This window comes from Calidris pugnax, unplaced genomic scaffold (assembly GCF_001431845.1).
Source record: "Calidris pugnax isolate Ruff unplaced genomic scaffold, ASM143184v1 scaffold44, whole genome shotgun sequence".
NCBI lineage: Eukaryota > Metazoa > Chordata > Aves > Charadriiformes > Scolopacidae > Calidris > Calidris pugnax.
In genome coordinates this window covers 26,189,893-26,208,804 of record NW_015094506.1, presented here as the reverse complement: position 1 = coordinate 26,208,804, position 18,912 = coordinate 26,189,893, and the positions used below count along the sequence as shown (strand labels likewise).

At 41.2% G+C, this 18,912-nt stretch overlaps 1 long non-coding RNA gene across 1 annotated transcript in view; it reads right to left on the bottom strand.

Annotated features, from left to right (window-relative positions):
• LOC106900929 overlaps positions 1–18,860 on the bottom strand; it is a 44,467-nt gene extending 25,607 nt beyond the window's left edge. The window contains exon 1 of the long non-coding RNA XR_001414221.1: positions 18,419–18,860. This is a non-coding gene — a long non-coding RNA (uncharacterized LOC106900929). The remainder of the gene's footprint in view (positions 1–18,418) is intronic.
• Positions 18,861–18,912: the final 52 nt, after the last annotated feature.

Sequence of the window (18,912 nt, the reverse complement as noted above, 5' to 3'; positions counted from 1 at the left end):
AATAAAATATAAGCCAGTGTGTGGATTTGTTAACATACTACTGAGGAAAGAAGAAGAGTGTTTACATTCTATTTTGTCACACAGAGAGAAGCATTATCAAACTAATGACGAAATGCTAGATTTAAGACAAAATACAAGTAATACTTTCTAGTTATCAAAAGTTAAAAATATGCTGTATGTTTTTCTTTAAGATAAGGGTTTTGACTATCCCTTGTATTTGTCCTGTTACCTAGACCTGTGGAAGCTGTTGCCAAATCAGAGATCCCTGTCAATTTTGCAGAACAGTGAATGATCACACCAGAAGAAGGAAAAGTCATATATTCCATTAAAATATGTATCACATACATTAAATTTTTAGTGGGACATCAGATAGGTTCATACTGTTTCTTATAAAACGTATAGAATTTGATCACAGTCATAAGGAGATCAATGACATTTTTTCCAAGCACTGTTTAGAATGTGCATACTTTTTAAGAGGAAGAATAATATAAGTCACCTTTTCATTTTACACAATTCTTCTTGTAATGGACAGCTCCACATGCAGCCCCGCGCAACACTGAGAGTGCAGCAGCGTCCCATTCTCATGGAGTTTTGCTGATGCTGAAGTTAAGCAGAGTGTTTGGAAATGGGAATTAACACCAGTTAGAGGACAACTATGACCTAACTCCAAAAAGGTGCCAATTGCAGTCCTGTACACTAGTCATCTACAGACAAATATGCATTAACTATTAAGCAGATAAGAAACCCACAAAGGAAAACAACAATTTACCGTCCTGAAAACAACAGGGCCACTCCAAAACATCTGCCACTTTCTACTACCTCCAATCTCATCTTAGGACAATAAGAAGGAAAACGTCCCTCAAAGCAATCCTGATTTGTCATCCTCTTAGGTCTTCTTAGGTCTTCAGTGGAGAAGCATACACTCTTTGAAAATAGATCCATGCTTTTCAAAGTTCGGTATTAAGAGCCAGACACATTTTAGGGTTCTACATTTAAAGTTGCAGTCCTCAAACCCGAATCTCAGCTGCCATCTTTTGGCATTGAAATGCGTAAGTGCCTCACCCTGGACACTCGAGCTCTCTGAGGGCAGTAAGTGCTCAAGCAGAGCTGCCATCTGTTGTTCTCTGCCTCGCCCTTCTGATGAGACAGATTGGAAGTGATCCCTGGAGGTCAGCTAGTCCAAATTCTCATTCAAACCCACTCCAACTAAAGCAGGTTGCTCAGTCAGGTTTAGAAGATCTCCAAGGACTTGGAGATACCACAAAATCTATTGAAAACCTGTTCCAACATTTGACCATCCTAACAGTGAAAATACTTTTCCTTACATGCAGAATTTCCTGTATTGCATCTTGTGTCCACTAGCTACTTCCCCTATCACCATAAGAGTCCAAGAAGAGTCTGAATCTTTCTCTATATTCACCCCACCATGCTCTCCTTATACGTTTGTATGTGCCAGCCTGCGTGACCTTAGTGACACTCTGCTGCGTTCACAAGAGTATGTCAATGTCTTGTGCCAGGCAGCCAAAAACAGTACTCCAGAGACAGTCTCACAAGCGCCAAATAGAGGGAAACAATTACTTCCCTGGACCTGCTGGTTACATCTTGCTAATATAATCCAGGATGAGGTTGACCTTGTTTGCCCCGGCTGCCAACTCATGCTCCGTATGTCCACCAGGACCCCAGGTCTCTTTCTGCAAAGCTGCTCTTTAGTCAGTTGACCTCCAGCATGTGCAAGTGCTGGGGGTTATTCCATACCCAATACAGGACTTCTTGCTTGCCTTTGCTGAGTTTGGTGAGGCTCCTGTCAACCCATTCCTCCAGCCTGTCCTGGTCCCTCTTAATAACAGCCCTGGCCTCCAGCATATCAACTGCTCCCCTGTGGGCTGGTGTTATCCATAAATTTGCTGATAGTGCACTCTCTCCCATAGTCCACATCATTAACAGTGAAGACACCAAACCACATTGGCCCCAGAACCTGTCCCTGAGGGGGATTGCCACTAGCAACCAGCTGTCAGATGGACTTTGTACTGCCAATCACAACCTGTTTAGCCTGATAGTTCAGCCAGTTTTCCATCCATCTTATCACCTGCATATCCTGTCCATATCTCACTATTTTAACTAGTAGGATACTATCAAAGACCTTGGGAAAAGCTTTGCTAAAGTCAAGGTAAACAATATTCACTACTCTTCCCTTGTTCACAGAACCAGTCATCTTACCATCATCAACCAGTAAGGCTGATAAGGGAGAGTTTGCCCTTGATAAATTCATGCTGCCTGTTTCTAATTGCCTTCTTGCACTTCATGAGCTCAAAAATGGTTTCCAGGAGGAAATCTTCCAGGAGACTGAAGATAAACTGCTTAGCCTTTGACATTTGCCTTTTCCTTCTGTCCCCAGTCACCACAGCCTGTTGATGTTGATGGGGAGCTGACTCACAGTGACATGGGCTACCTTCCTCAGCACCCTTGGATGCATCCCATCTGTTTCCATGAACTTGTGTATGTCCAGTTGGCTTAAGTGCTCAGTCTTTACTGTGGCTGCAGCTTCACTCCCTCAGACTTTGCTAATAGCCTCAGGACTGAGGGTAAATCTTACCATTAAAAAAAAAAGAGTATGTCAATGTCTTGTGCCAGGCAGCCAAAAACAGTACTCCAGAGACAGTCTCACAAGCGCCAAATAGAGGGAAACAATTACTTCCCTGGACCTGCTGGTTACATCTTGCTAATATAATCCAGGATGAGGTTGACCTTGTTTGCCCCGGCTGCCAACTCATGCTCCGTATGTCCACCAGGACCCCAGGTCTCTTTCTGCAAAGCTGCTCTTTAGTCAGTTGACCTCCAGCATGTGCAAGTGCTGGGGGTTATTCCATACCCAATACAGGACTTCTTGCTTGCCTTTGCTGAGTTGGGTGAGGCTCCTGTCAACCTATTCGTCCAGCCTGTCCTGGTCCCTCTTAATAACAGCCCTGGCCTCCAGCATATCAACTGCTCCCCTGTGGGCTGGTGTTATCCATAAATCTGCTGATAGTGCACTCTCTCCCATAGTCCACATCATTAACAGTGAAGACACCAAACCACATTGGCCCCAGAACCTGTCCCTGAGGGGGATTGCCACTAGCAACCAGCTGTCAGATGGACTTTGTACTGCCAATCACAACCTGTTTAGCCTGATAGTTCAGCCAGTTTTCCATCCATCTTATCACCTGCATATCCTGTCCATATCTCACTATTTTAACTAGTAGGATACTATCAAAGACCTTGGGAAAAGCTTTGCTAAAGTCAAGGTAAACAATATTCACTACTCTTCCCTTGTTCACAGAACCAGTCATCTTACCATCATCAACCAGTAAGGCTGATAAGGGAGAGTTTGCCCTTGATAAATTCATGCTGCCTGTTTCTAATTGCCTTCTTGCACTTCATGAGCTCAAAAATGGTTTCCAGGAGGAAATCTTCCAGGAGACTGAAGATAAACTGCTTAGCCTTTGACATTTGCCTTTTCCTTCTGTCCCCAGTCACCACAGCCTGTTGATGTTGATGGGGAGCTGACTCACAGTGACATGGGCTACCTTCCTCAGCACCCTTGGATGCATCCCATCTGTTTCCATGAACTTGTGTATGTCCAGTTGGCTTAAGTGCTCAGTCTTTACTGTGGCTGCAGCTTCACTCCCTCAGACTTTGCTAATAGCCTCAGGACTGAGGGTAAATCTTACCATTAAAAAAAAAGGGAAAACAAAACATAACAATAAAAGGCAAAAAGGCATTGAACACTTCATTTTTTTCCAAGCCTTTTGTTAGCATGTCCCCCTGCCACACAGAGTACTTGGCCCATGTTTTCCACATGCTGCCTTTTTGTTGCCAGTATAGTTACTAAAGCCCTGCTTGTTGTTCTGCACATCCCTTGCCATTTCAATGCCAGCTGAGCTTTGGCTTTCCTAATTCCCTCCCTGCAGACTTGACAATGGCTCTATATTCCATCCAGGTAGCCCTAGGCCTGTTTCTACCTTCTGCATACCTCTCTTTTGTACTTGAGGTAAGTCAGGAGTGCCCTGCTCATCCATACTGGCCTTATACTACATTTGCTCATGTGCCTGTGATTTGGAACGGACCAATTCTGTGCTTTGAGGAAGCTGTTCTTGAAGATCAACTAGCTGATTGTCTCCCATGTGATCCTGCCCAGCAGATCCCTCAACAAACTGAAATTTGCACTCCAGAAGTCAAGGCTGGCAATTTTACTGTTTGTTTTGCTCATGTATCTCAGCATTTTTAACTATACAATCTCAGGGTTGCAGCCAAAGATGCCCTCAACCTCCAAACCCACAACCAATTTCTTCACAAGTAACAGGCCCAGCAGAGCACCTGCTTCCCTTAGTTGACTCACCGATCACCTGTGTCAAGAAATTGTCATCAGATTTTTTGCACCTAATCCATGCTTCAAGTGCTGACGCATGTCTGGAACCTGGTGTTCCCCAGAATAAGGAGTTGCACTTTTACTGTCATGACAGCAGAAATCTCACTTGGCCTTCAAGATCTGAATATCCTTATCACCTGCCACAGGAAATCTTGGGGAGAAGGCTCCTTTAACACAGCTGTAGCACTGGGGAATACCGTGGCCCTGATGCAAAGGGCTCATAAGGCTCTTAACGTATCCTGAGGAAAAATGTGATACAAATGTGAGGTTAGAAACATTGTGGTGCCGAGGCTTGTTGTGACAGGTGCTACCTTCGTCACCCCTAATGAGGCTAGAAGCAGACAAGGAGACTAAGAGGACATTCTCAGGTTGCTGGTGCTAGCTATGGAGGTGAGCAGAGCAGTCCTACCCATGTTGACTCCTATCCACTCACCAGTGTTCAAGGAACACTGGAACACTCCTAGACTCATCAGTGACAAAGATGAGAAAGGTAGCATGCTTGCAGTTACTTCATGTAGGGTCTTAGCAGGTGAAACAGTGCTGGAGATGACTCCCCATTGCCATATTTTACTTGCCAATGAGCTTCCTTGCTAATCTCATGTGCCCAAGAAATCTTGACATAGTGAGCTGCTTCCTTGAGGGAGGACTTCTTAGGAGAACAGCCTCATATTGATTCAGTAATGAAGGCTTTTGCCAGTTCACAGCTCCTGCCTATTTAATGTGGCCGTAGACTTCTCAATTTAATGATGTTTTCATAACCTTCTGAATCTGTAATTCTGCTGCTCAAGCTCTTGATCTCTTCTTGTTCTAAAATAATGATGGATTGAACATTTGTCAGAAACACATCACCTTCTAAGGCAGTTAAGGCTCCTGGTTTGCACAGGAGATGATAGGATCCAGCCTTTATAAATTAGGCTGAGTGAAAAGCAGTCTTTGGAGAAGACTTGTAGAGGCGCATACACATCTTGAATGCCTCATAAACAGAAAACAACTCACCACCTGTCTAAAATACACTGTAGCAGGCTGCTCCACCACAGCATCATCCCTGAGAGAAACTTGTGTGGGGCACTCCCTGACTCATGTCCTACACGAAAACGGGCAAAGTCTCTAAGCTTGAGTAATAGGGCCTGCATCCATCCTACAAGGTGAATACAGATGTGGTCTATCACTTAAAATAGAATCTGTCTTTTCTTCACTGAAGGCTGCAACTTCCCAGCTGATCTATTTGAAGCAGGAGGATGACAATTCTTCTTCCTGAAGAGGAGTCCTCATTTTATTTTAAATGAAAGGACATAAACACCAATCAGGATAGCATTCTAGGCTATAAATCCTGAGTAGAATAGGCACCCGCAGACAGTAGTACCTCTCCTTGAAAAAGCTCTGAGGACCTCTTTTGCACTCACTCATGACTTTTGCAGTTCCTATTCCAGGGCAATTATTCTGTTCCTCTGTAAAAGACAGGTTAGAAATCTAACTTAAAATTGCGTATTTTCCTACTGACTGACTACTACACAGCTTTTTCAAGTATCACAGCCAAGCTTCAGGACTATTTGTGGCAGGACACTATATTTAAAGTTCTTCACCTACAAGCTGGATACTATGCAGCACCGATGATGATTTTTTGATCAGGGCTCAGATTTTCCTTTTCCTTCAGACTAGTAATCCCATTCCTTTGGAAGATGGGTTGCTTTTCAAGTGCAGAATGTTCTCATTGTTCTCTTCATCAACAAGTATCACACTGTGAATGTTAAAGGATAACAAATTTGGGCTTTGTGGCAAGAAGCAGGAATACAGGCTCCGTATGGCCTCCTGCCACTGGAAAACACAGCCAGGTTCATGAAATGGGCCATTTAAAAATTCTAATTTTTATCTTAAATCATGTCAACCAATTTAAGTTTAGGCATTATAATTTCCTTCAAACTTCATTTTATTGATAAACTCAGCTGTAAATATTTTTATTTTTTTTTACTGTGGTAGCACTTAAGAGTCCCCAATCAGTATGTCACATTTTATTGGAAATCTTAGGTCCCGAAGATACCGAAGAGAGTCTAGTCTCTACCAGGAAGTGTTTGTGTTCTTAAGCTGTGCTCCTTCAGTCACCTGTGTGCACAACTTTATACGTGAATAATCCCATAACACTATCAAAGATTTCACAAATATAAAGTTTAGGTAAGTTCACTTGAAATAGGAAAATACAATATGTGTGAAAACAGATATTAACCAGTTAAAGAATCATGTTTAATATAATAATGTCTACATATTTAATAATTAGCTGTTTCTGATTTTTTTTCCCTAGCATTATGAAAAGATAAAACTTCAAGAAGGTATCTGAAGAAAAGTAAATTAAAAGTATTTTAAGCATTTTAAGCGAAATGAAAAGCTTTAATGGATGTCTAATGCATGTGAGGCATCCAAGACTACATTTAAGAGAAAAATGTGATGCTGCCCTCTCAGTTCAGTCACAGCAATTCTGAAGAACCTGACTCCTTTGATTTTACATGAAACGCTGAACCAGGACCTAGTTTAGAAGGAAACTGCAGTTAAGTGAAAGAGAAATTCTGTCATAACTCCAAGTGCTTTATATAGTGTTTCTCAGTTGTGTGAGAAGTACAACAGCTGGGCTGGAAGAGTATGGACTTTGTAGTTAAAAGCTGAAATGTTTACTTTTAAAAAGAGGGATAAATAAGTTGTTTCTTCATTTCCATTTCTGACTATCCTCTGCTCTAGCTTACATAATAAACACAGATTACTTTTTATAATGTCTTATTGTGGGGAAAAAAGGTTTTACACTAAACAACAGGAGTTCACTTAACTTTGAGCACTTTGAGCCTGTCCCAAGGTCTAAACTGCAGAGGCATTTGACTTGTCCTTCTGGAGCCTCCTAAGGCTTTCAAACAAGTCAAGGGCACTCCTTCAGGTGTGGAATTTATTTCATATATGTATTTATCTTAAAATTTACACACAGAAAAATGTAGGGGGGTGGGGAGAGTACATATGCATTGGAAATTTAAATACAGATGTGCTATAGTCCAAAAGGTTCTATCTTAGATTCTCCATAAGTGAAGGGAACTTATTTCCAAATCTCAATCTTGAAAATATCCAGCAAACATTGCTCTTTATGGATATTTTAGTCTCAACTTCCTTCCATCTCCAAGGCCTGCAAACTCCAAATTTTAGTTCTTTGGATGCAGTGCAAAGTTCTATGGCACACAGGCTGAGAATAGGCAACAGAAGGAAAACATAATAGGGTGATTATCAGCCAAAATGCTTTTTCTAACTAATTTCTTTATTGTCTGTGTCCATCCCACATGGACGTGCTGCATGTAAAATGAAAGTTAGTTTTCTATTTCTGTTTTCTTTTAAATACCACAAGATGACAGTTGTACTCCACCTGCCCTGAAAAAGCAATAAAAGAGCTCAGTTAACTATTCAGCCAGGTGCACCCCTTTCAGAACGCCTGTAGCAACTGGGCTACACAAACTAGAGGAAATATTTATCAGAAGACTCACCACCTCTCTTCATCATCCTTTTAAACAGCAACAAGGAACTGGCAGCAGCACTTAACTGCCTTGATTTCAAGTTTCTTCCACTCCCTGATCAGTGTGGACAAGAGGGACAATGCTTTGTCCTGCAGCTGGTATCTGAACGGTGTGGATGCTAAAGCCTTTGAAGGTGGACTAGAGAAAGAAGGAGCCCTGCCTTTCCTTGACGCTTATTTCCACCTTCTCTTGCACCGACACCACCTTTCACACAGTGAATCTTCTTAGGTAACAAGCCCCTTTAAAAGGTAACTTTTTTGTCCTGTAAATTTTCATATGAACTAAAGTTTTTCTAGGTTGCAGTACAGCTGTGTGAATGCTAATGCCAAGAGGAAGGCAGAAGAGCATGAAGGTGGGTGGCATGCTTCTGTTGGGAAGCAGCACCGGTTTAAGTTATATTAAACTGATTGTGGAACAACTTGGTGTTACCTAACCACTAGCAGTGGCTCCAGAACTTGCCACCAGTTTATTTAGTGCATAACTATAAAAAGCCATTCTGCTGCAGGATGAAGCTATTACTGCCATTCAGAAACCGGCTAGTCAGATTGCTACCAATTCATGCACTACTAGCTTGGCAAGTCAACTACTGTATTAGGTTAGTGATATCATTATTTAAATTATTTACCTGCAGGCTTTCGGCATCAGGGATTTGCCCAAAATCTTAGTTGTTCCTGGAATGAAACACCACCACGAGACCCACATTGGTCAAGAGGAGATATGGACACTGTGCATGCCCATGATCACAATTTAGAGGTGACCCCATGAGACTACCACTTCCTAAATTACATTAATTCCAATGTTTTGAAGAGATTTGAGCTTTTACATCAAAACATGTCCAACAAAAGAGCTAGGAGTTGTCCGATAGATTTTTCTTCCCTGCCTTAAAGGTTTAAGGGGCTCTTAAAGCACATAGAATATTTTGTCCCCAATTAATTTTATGTATTGGGGTAAGTAGAGTCTTAAGTTAATACATAATCTGGCACACAATTCATGAGCTGCTTCCTGTAGTAGCTACTTTGTGGTAATGACATGTCATTTCTGTAGACTGTGTAAATTTCTGGCTCTGTTTTTATACTTCAATAAAATCTGTTTGCATAGCTCATACTTCTCCTTTCACTACAATGAGGCGGGCAGAAGTTCAAACAACAAAACTTTATTGTTCATGTCTGCAAGTTAAATAACCACTGCAAAGTATAAAGTGTTTTTAAAACAATACAACAACGTGCAAACCACTGCGAAGTTGTACTGACACTGCAGTGTACTGTAAGACGTGACTGATGTGCAAAGGAAGCACACACGTATCAGCTGCTTGCAATGCTCCCATCTCTTCTTCACACACCCTTATTTCTTGTGTAAGCAGTGCATCACGGAATATGAGGGAGAGTACTTAGGACAGCTAATTTCTGGGATAAAACTCTATAAATGTATATACATCCAAACCATAATTTGTACCTTATATTCAGACAAAATATTATATTTCCATATTAATGATATACTTTCTCCTACCTCCACAAAAACACTGAAAAGTAATTTTTTAGAGATCAAGATACATATGAGGTATTTTAAATAGTAAACCCTTACTAAAACTTAATTGGCAACACTGCTGCAGAGTATTTCTTTGCAAGTATCTTTACTGCCTTTGAGAACTGGCAGCAGCTTTGTCCCATTAATTTTGACACGAACCAAGCACAATAAAGAGAACTATTTATCAGTACTTAAGTCCTGACTACTTTTATCATCCATACAACATTACACAGAATACCAGGACTCTGGTTTTGAGAGACAATCCAACATTTCCACCACTCAGTGGCTAGACCCCAGTTTCATGGACGTGTAAGACCCCATGGGCTTAAATGGTGACGCAAACCCCTTTTAGGCATTTGAGTTCAGGTCCCAGAAGCAGCTATGGCAGCTGTGACTTGAAGAGCTCCTGTTCTCTTACTGATAGGTGGAGGGCACCACCAGAAAGAACAGGGTGCTCAGCCAGGCTGGTACAGTGCTGCTTTTGATAGTTCACACTCAAAATGTGCCACCCTAGATAGCTGGCCTGCAGTGGGCTCTCCCCCCGCCACACCCAGGCACATGCCCCTGCCCATTTACTAATTCCTTTCCAAATGTTGAAATATCCCACAACTTCATTTGCCTTTACAAAGCTGTGGGTTTTAATTTACTGCTACCTCCTATTTAAGATCAGCAAGTTTAGTAAGGCGATAACAAATTAACCCAAAATACATTTGATAGCTTTGCTTTTGCCAATTATTAAATTTGTTCCTAAGCTCCAGTGAGCAGTATCCAGTTGTGGCACTGGACAAAGGGGAAACTTAAGAGAAACTTAAGAAACATCAGGCAGGACAACTCATTTTTGAGACACCTAGAGAGCTGTGGTCTTGGCATGTGCACAACAGCTTTTTAGAAGGCCAGTGACTGCACAGCATTTAATTTGTGGTAGATTTTTATCACCTACCAAGGCAAAGGAAAATCTGTTGGACTACCTAAAAGGCCATCTAAAATCCTGCCAATTTTTCCTTCAAAAATTTGCAAACATCACATCCCCTCACTTTACATGAAAAGATGTTGAAGAACACTGAAGCTGCTTCGATGATTTGTTTGAAAACTGCCTGCTTCTCTCCAGCTGGCACTGAACCACTTGCAGGCACGCAGAAGAATTCGGCTTCCCTGACTTCTATACCCAGAACTGCAAGTTACCATTGAAACCAGCAAGAACAAACAAGAACCAAGTTTTCCTTTCTGCATCTTCTCTGGGACCAGAAGAACACCAAAAAGCAGACATTTGGTGACCCTTCACTGTAACAAATGTTCAGCATAATATCCAAATACCTAGTGGAACATATAATGAAGAGTTTTTTAATAGAACAACATTATTAACTTTAAGCCATCAGACTCTCAGTTCCACAGAAACTGTGCTTACGAAGATCATATAAAAGGAACTGCAAAGCCTTCCTTCTCCCTCAACTATAGCGGGGTGTTTTTTTTGTTTTGGAGTTTTTTTGTGGTTTCCCCATCCCCCTCAAACAAGAGGCATGTGACCACAGAGTAGCCCTCTCTGATCTAATCACATTGCTAGAAGACAGGTTCCAAATATTTTGTGAAGATGGGACGGGGAAAGGGTAAGGACAAATAAAGCAAACAGCTGTGTAAAGCTCTTTTATCATTCTCACACCTCACTGAAGCTGGTAGTACCACAGTGAGGACAAAAAAGCCGTTAGCATTATGCTCGCTAGCCCTTCATCAGGCAGTCCTTTCTTAAAAAGTAAGCAAATAAACAACAACAACAACAAAGTAATAGCAGGCAGTATTTACTAGGCTAAGCCTTTGTTAGCAATGAAGCCACCAGAAGCCCTTGAGCAGAGATTAGCAAACTAAATAATCCTTTGGGAATTCTCCCAGGACACCCTGTTAGTTGATGAAGCTGTTCCTATCTTGGACTGAGATGCTCTAACAACAGTTAGGGCTGAATGTGGTGACCCCGGCTCTGCCTGACAAAGGATGCAGTTCAGATACCACCGATGGCTCAGTTAATGTACAACTGCTTCAGCTACTCCGAGCCCTATGCCCACTTGAGGAAGCCAGCACCAAAATCATCACTGTAAAAAATATTTTCACTACTTGGATTACATGTACAGGACCTGCTACCCTCCTTTCATACACTGACTCTGTATCGGGCAGTGTTACTCTGAGTAAATAGCATTATGTTGGAATGAGCTGAGCGCATCACCCGATAGCCGACTTCCTCTATTTGAGCCCCACACACAGGTATTCTGCAATCCCATTGCATATAGTGACTATAAATGCAAATAGAGCCTAACAGCTACCAGGATATGTTTTCAGAATTGAATTTCGATAGGACTTCAGGTTCCAAGACAACTTGTAAGAAGAAACAACTGAAGATATACTGTTTTTTTCTGAACCTAAAACTATTTGGGATGAAGCTTTCCAGGCTAGGTATCTGCCTCAAGCTGATGTTTTCAAAAGAAATTTTCACCAGAATGTAAGTATGAAACTAGGGGAGAAAAAGACTCCTATTTTTACTCCAGTACAGAAAAAGCCCTCTTAATGTACTTGAAAAGGCCTTTACTTTGAAGGGAGAATTTGAAATCTAGTGGGTGAGTAGACTTTGAATCAGGGATATGCCTTTTGGGCAAGTTTTCCTATTGAACATCACGATGAAGCAATAAGCTTTTAAATCTCAAGCTGCACAGGAACAGCAATAAATAAATAAATATTTAGAGCTAGAAGCTGTGTTTTCTGAAAGTTCTGAGGCCTCAGCAATGCTGCAGGTTTGTCCCAGCAGCGTTACTCCTACCTGAGGAAACAGTGGGGACTGCAGTTGATGCTGGGGCTCCACCGTGCTCCGTGCTCCCTCTTCTGGCACCAAGGATGGGAGGGGAGGGATGGGATGGGTGATGTTGGGAGGCTACAGCAAACGCATCCTCTTGGGTATGCCTCTTTTCTGCTTCTGTCTTTACCAGGAATTTATGCAGAGCAGCGAGTTTCTTGCATCGAATCGGTGGCCTCTAACAAAGTGTTTCTCATTCTCTGAGTTGCAAATTTCAGCCTCTGGATTCTACACGCAGAAATACCAAGCAGGATCTACCACATGTATTACCTCCTTCTCAACTGCAGCTTCTGGGCGCTGAAAACGTTTCGAAGAACAGAGCATCACGACAATCTTGCACTAAGCAAAGCCCTAATAACACAGACAGGACCACAGCACGTATGCGCCGGTTCATGAAAAAGCCTATGGCTGAATTTAATGTGGTTCAAAGTTATGGCTAGCACTCCTATTGCACTTCTACTGCTGAACTACCTCTACTCTCAAATAACCTGTAAATTATATCCATTGAAACTGTGCTTTGATTAAATGAAAATCACCCTAAATTAGCAGCCATTCTTGTATTGAATTCCTCTGTGCCTTAGCTTTCTCAGCATTACAGTGATGATAATGCTACTAGCTCAGAATTTTGGGAACTCATTAGTATGAGCATTCAGATACTCTCCTAATGATTACTCCAGAAAAGCCTGTAAGAAAATGAAAAAAAACCCCAAAAAACTATCTTCAGATAAACATTTAAACAACGTGCAGATAAAGAAGCATAGGCTCTTTTTTTTTTTTTACTTCAGTGAGCAGTGTCCATCTCAAACTGAAGGACATGCATTCAAAGAAGTGATCAGGTAATTAAGGATTATCATAATACAAATGCATGATGTCACACAGATGGGAGACAGAAAACTAATAGACTTTTATTTAAAGTCAAGAACTCTTTGGCAAATGAAAAAAAAAATGAATGTCTATATATTTTCTTCTAGAAATACATAAATTGATCCTGATACGAACTTGGCTACAACTAGTTACCCAAACTTTAAAAAAAAAACCATTAAAACACATCTTGGAAAGCTTAATTAGCATATCTTGGCAAAAGGAGAGGATTCCTTAGCACAATACTTAAACAACATGGGGAATTCGCGCTATCAAATATGTACTATAATTTCTGTATAGTGCTGCAAACATGACACAAACACCTGGATTAAGGACACACAACTCCATTTTCATAAGTGCTAAGCACAAGTAATTCCAAAGGAACACCATGGGGGCTCTGTAATAGCTTGGCAACCTCTCGGAAGAAAAACTGTGACATTATTTCATTTTCCTAAAGGAAAGTGAAGAATGAGCCCAGACTTATTAAAGCAGAGGTAACAGATCAAACACAATATTCTAATGGTTTCATTCGCAGCCAGGCTTACTTTACTTTTATTGTCTTTTAAATCTAGCTAAACTTGTAGCATTAAAAAAAAAACCAAACATATTTTGACTTTGTAAACTAATGCTAGAGCAACTTGATGAAGGATGAAATGAGACAGGAAGAAGCTGCATTCTGTACTGTAAGCTCAGGGCACTGCTATTTACACTGAGGAACTCGCTACGAGCCACCCCCAGCACAGCACATAACATGAAGTCACTGGAAGTTTGTGTTCAAGAAACTGAAATACAATACTCGCAACGATAAGGAAAGCCTGAAGATTACAAATCAAGTGTGAATAGCTGCAGTGCTAAATAGTCCTGAATCAGCAAAAGATGGACGCAAACTGTACGGTAACTGCAACTAAGGAGATACACATCTGAAATAGAAGGTGCCCGTGACACTGCTGAAAATCCCCTAGAGAGGGGGTTGCCCCACCCCAAATTATCAGTTTTTCCCCTCACTCCTTTGGCTTGAGCCCATATATTCTTTCATCACTCTTTTTCCTTTTTCAGCAGGACTGCAAGAATTCTTCCAGCTTCTGTGCAGTTCTCCAATACACTCAAGGGAGTCCCAAAGAGGGAAGAGACCTTTCCCCAGCCTGCAGTTTCCTGGGTCTGCACACCAGCCTGATAAGGACAAGACTCAACAGACGAGTTTGCGCAACACCTTTTACTGGTGCCACCTCAAATATCCACAGACTCTACCTTTGCCTCCTGGGAAGGGGTTAGGAGACTGTGCCCATTCTTCTCTGAGCAGTATTGAGCACATCTCAGCTCAGAAGCAGACACTGCCACAGCTCTGTGCCGTGCTCGCTCTTAAACATAGGGATCCTGGCAGATCTGGAAGCTCCAAGATCAAGAACTGATGAAAGGAGCACAGATACACTCTATTGCTTCTATTTTTTCCTAAGCAACTTCAGTTGTCCCCTTTGCAACACGATTCTGTGTGAGGCAGATCTTACACTAAGGTTCAAAATCCAGAAATAGTAGCAGCTCAGCCTAATAAACATCTTCATAATATCTGGAGATGAAGAGTCATAGAGTCCCCCATGAGCTTCAAATGCTGTCATGTTACTGTAAGCAACAGGAGCCAATACTTGACTACATTTGATAGCCCTGTATATGTAAACAACCTCAAAAACTGTTTCTCACTAGATTTATCAGTTATGTAAGATGCTACTGTAGTTAAACAGTTTAAGCCCAATGTTTTAAGTGTGATTTTCAAGTGAGGTGTCCCATCAGCTTTTGAGCAACGCAGTATGTGTGAGATTTACTTTTTTTCCTTTCAGTTAGTCTGAAAATAGATACTTCCTTTTATCTGGGCAACACAACAGCATTCAGTGCAATGCTGCTCATCTATCAGCAGTCTGTAAAACCAAATCTGTATTAAGTAGATCACCAACAGATAGACTGACAATCATAATTAACCAACAGCAAAATTTTCTCCTTCAAAAGTGCATCTGCAGGTATTCATGTTTTCACTGCTTTTAAGTGTTTGATTTGCTTGGGCAATTTCAATAGAGTAATTAGGTTAAATGTTATTTAACCACTATTTCTTTCATTTACTATTTAAGTTTTCAGAAGTTTTTGCAGTGTGTATTACACTGAAATGCTTAAAGTGTCACATGTATTGTCTGTCCACACACTCACAGTTGCACAAAACTACTTCCCTTTTCATTTATCCCTATATAAAAGTTAACGGAGGCAACCGCTTACTCAGAGAAATTTCTACATTATTTTTAGCTCCCATTGACTGCCATTTGAATTGGTAAAAACATAAAGATGAGACACTGCTATGTGACATGCAAATATTGCTGGCAGACCTGTGATGCCGAGGACTCTCCTACTAGCAGCATTTCGCCACTTAAGATTTCTATCAAACACTATGAAGTTAGTAGGTCTGGTTTTGCTTTAAGTTAACTCGAGCTTCCTCACACTCCTGTGTGATACCATCATTCTTACTTTACAAAAACCTTTAAAGTTTGAGCCAAATTTAACCTGATCGTTTCCGTATTTCTGAGCACATGGTTCCTTTTTAACATTCAGAAGAACTCTCTCAGTTTTGCATCTCAATCAAATTTTCACACATCCAGCCAGAAACATGAATCACACTTAGTGCTATTTCAGGGAAGGCGTACAGCTATAGTGGCAGGGGAAGTGTGCCATCCACCACATCACACAAACACAGAGGTAATCACAAAGTAATGCTTCACACAGGTTATTTACTAAGTGCAAGTATGTTTCGTTCTCTTCTAAAAAACTTACACTGATTTGCTGTCAGGACACTCCTGACTCCTGTGCTGCAGATCAACGCTTGCTAGAACCTCAAAACATTTTCCGCCACGAAGGCCCCCGTCTGCATTACAGGTATGATAACTTGAGAAATGCAGCAAATATTTTTTGCCTGTCAGAAAATGATATGAATTTGATAATCTAAACTTACTGCTGAAGTACTGCCAACCCCAAGCGTTCAGAACATGTAAGTCAGAACCTACAAAGAACTTAAGATTTCAAAAGCACTGCAGTTTTGAAATCAAGTGGGAGTGTGTCTACGCATTTATTTTTACTTCTCCTTTAGTTACATTTAGGGTTTTCCTGCTTCATGTTTCATACTTCATTGCACAACTGAAAAACCCTCAACTTTGAAGTGTTTTTAATTTAGAGGTTAGATGATCATAAAATTCATTGATTCCAAGAGGTGGACCTTTGTGAAGAACAGCAAGTATTAGAAAATTACAGTAATTACAGATAACATTTTAAAAGGTGTTTAATCAATGTAGTTGAGTATTTACAACCGTGTTTACGTAACCCATTTTTCCTTCTATTTCCTGAGTAGTAGTACCATAAAAGTAAGTTGAAATGAGGAAGGTGCACAACACATTAGGAGATTTAGGAGGGAAGTCTCATAAGTCATTTAAATAAACAACTTAAGAAGTTGGTTCTTTTCAATGTAAAAGCATTTTTTTTTTAAAGATTATCTAGACCAAACCCGCTAGGGTAGTTAAGTGCCACTAACTGTAGTGGAAATTCTTTACAATTGTGCAGAAGTAGCCTGTAATATTATACACCTGCTTTCCCACCTTTGCTGTACTGTTTGGCATTTAATTTCATGCATAAGACCTCTAATTTATTATTTAATATTGCACCATTGAAGACTAGCCACTTACGGTCTACACAAAGTAGCAGCATCTGTAAAAACAGTTAGCATACTAAAATGTAATAAAGAATTTTAAAATATTATTCAGTAAGAAGAGGTAGTACTAATACCTTGCTGAGGAAATGCCCCTTGTTGAAGTGTACATTTGTAACAGCAAGCTGTGCAAACAGAGAACTCTTTAGCCTAACACATGCAGTTAACTCCAACACTTGAAAATTTTTTTATGAAAAATGATTAAGATGAATGTCACTAAAATTTACCACTGGCTTTCTGATCCTTTCTCCTCTATCAGATGCTCATCCTGTAATTCTTGTGTTTCTTTTCAGATTGCAACTGTATTACACACTACTGTCTGCAGTCTGAAGAGTGAATTTACTCTCTTCTCTAGCCCTTCTGATGGGCTGTATCTTCTAAAAACACATATATACACACACAGGCAGATAACACACAAGCAAACAAAATACACTAACTTCAGTTTCTAAGTATTTACAGTCTACTGTTTAATGTAAGTAGCATTCAGCTAGGGATGCCAGTTACTCTAATCAAAATGTAATGTTGCCACAATTCAAGAGCAGCACAAGCAGAAATGAAAATGGAAATGAGCAAGAATATTTCACCCACCAGAAAGCAAATGCAGAGTTAGTGGCGCACTGACAAGAGCAACTGTGGCCTGCTCTCTGGATAGCAGCAGTTCAGTAGATAGGTAATAAGCACAAGATTTAGTATTAAAGATTCAAGAAAAAAACGTTTGCAATTGCACCACAGGATGCAGCTAATTAGAAGATTCACTTAGCACAGTTATACTTCAAAAAAAGCAACCAAGACACACACACATAAAAAAAACCCCCAAAACAACAACAAAAAAACCGACAAGAAGAAGCAAACACCCAACCATTACTGAATAGTGACAATTCAGTTACTGGATCTACACTGTCTGTCTGCAAGAATGCTCATTCCATACATAACATTTACACTCAGAAATTCATTGCATAGAATAACTTTTATAAGCAGTTTATAACTGTACAGGTTTTATTTTACAATTTAAAGACATTCAAATTGCATTGACAGGTACTATACAGAGATCAAGAAAAGGCTTATTTTTTCCTGAATAGCAAGATTTTTTCCCCCTGCATTTAATCTTTGACTCCTTAATATGCAACAAGAGACATTTCATAATTCTTAAATATCGACATAATTTTGGTATTTAAAAAATATCAATTCCACCAGAAAAAGATCATCACCTTTATTTGATCCCATTAAAATGCATGCATATTAAGGCAGATAAATAAGAGGGAAAAAAAAAAAAAGTCTAAATTTACAAGCCCTTTCTCTACCTCAAAAAAAGGGGGGGGGGGGAGCCCCCGTCAATATAGAAACAACAAAAGCGGTGGTGTAATATTAATATCAGCTCCACAGCCTTAGCATAGGGGATCTCCAACTGTTTCAGCTGTAAGCTGAAGAGCCATGCTATAAGAACCAAGACATCGTTAACGTAAAACGGTAATTATTACCAAGCTGGCATCACAAGATCAGAGTCCAATACACACATTTTGTACCTTGGTGCTGGATAGTGTTACTTGAAGCCTCAGCCTAATAGCCGGTTTATTCATAAGGCACGCACTAAAATGAAACAAACAGTAATTAAGTGCTGACAGTGACCTAGTTAGCTACACGAGGAGCTAGATCGTCCTGTCATTCATTACAGGTTCGCCGGAATCCCTCAGGAACGGCCCCGTCCGCCCGGGCTGCGCGGGAGGGCGGGAGCGGGCAGCAGCTCCCCTCGCCCGGCCACCCCCGGGCTCCGGCGCCCGCCGCGGCCCGGCGCCTCCGCCACCCGCTCCCCCGGCCCCCTGGAGCCCTCGGAGCCCAGCGAGCTGGGCCCCGGCGAGCGGCGGGGCCGGGGCGGGCAGCGCCAAGGCCGCCCGCCTTCGCCTCTCCCTTCCCCTCCCCCGCGCGGCAGCTCCGGCAGCTCCGCGCTGGGATAAGGCAGCCTCTGACTCGCTCGCTGCTCGCGTCCCCCTTCACCTCCCTCCTCTCCCTCCCCCAACGC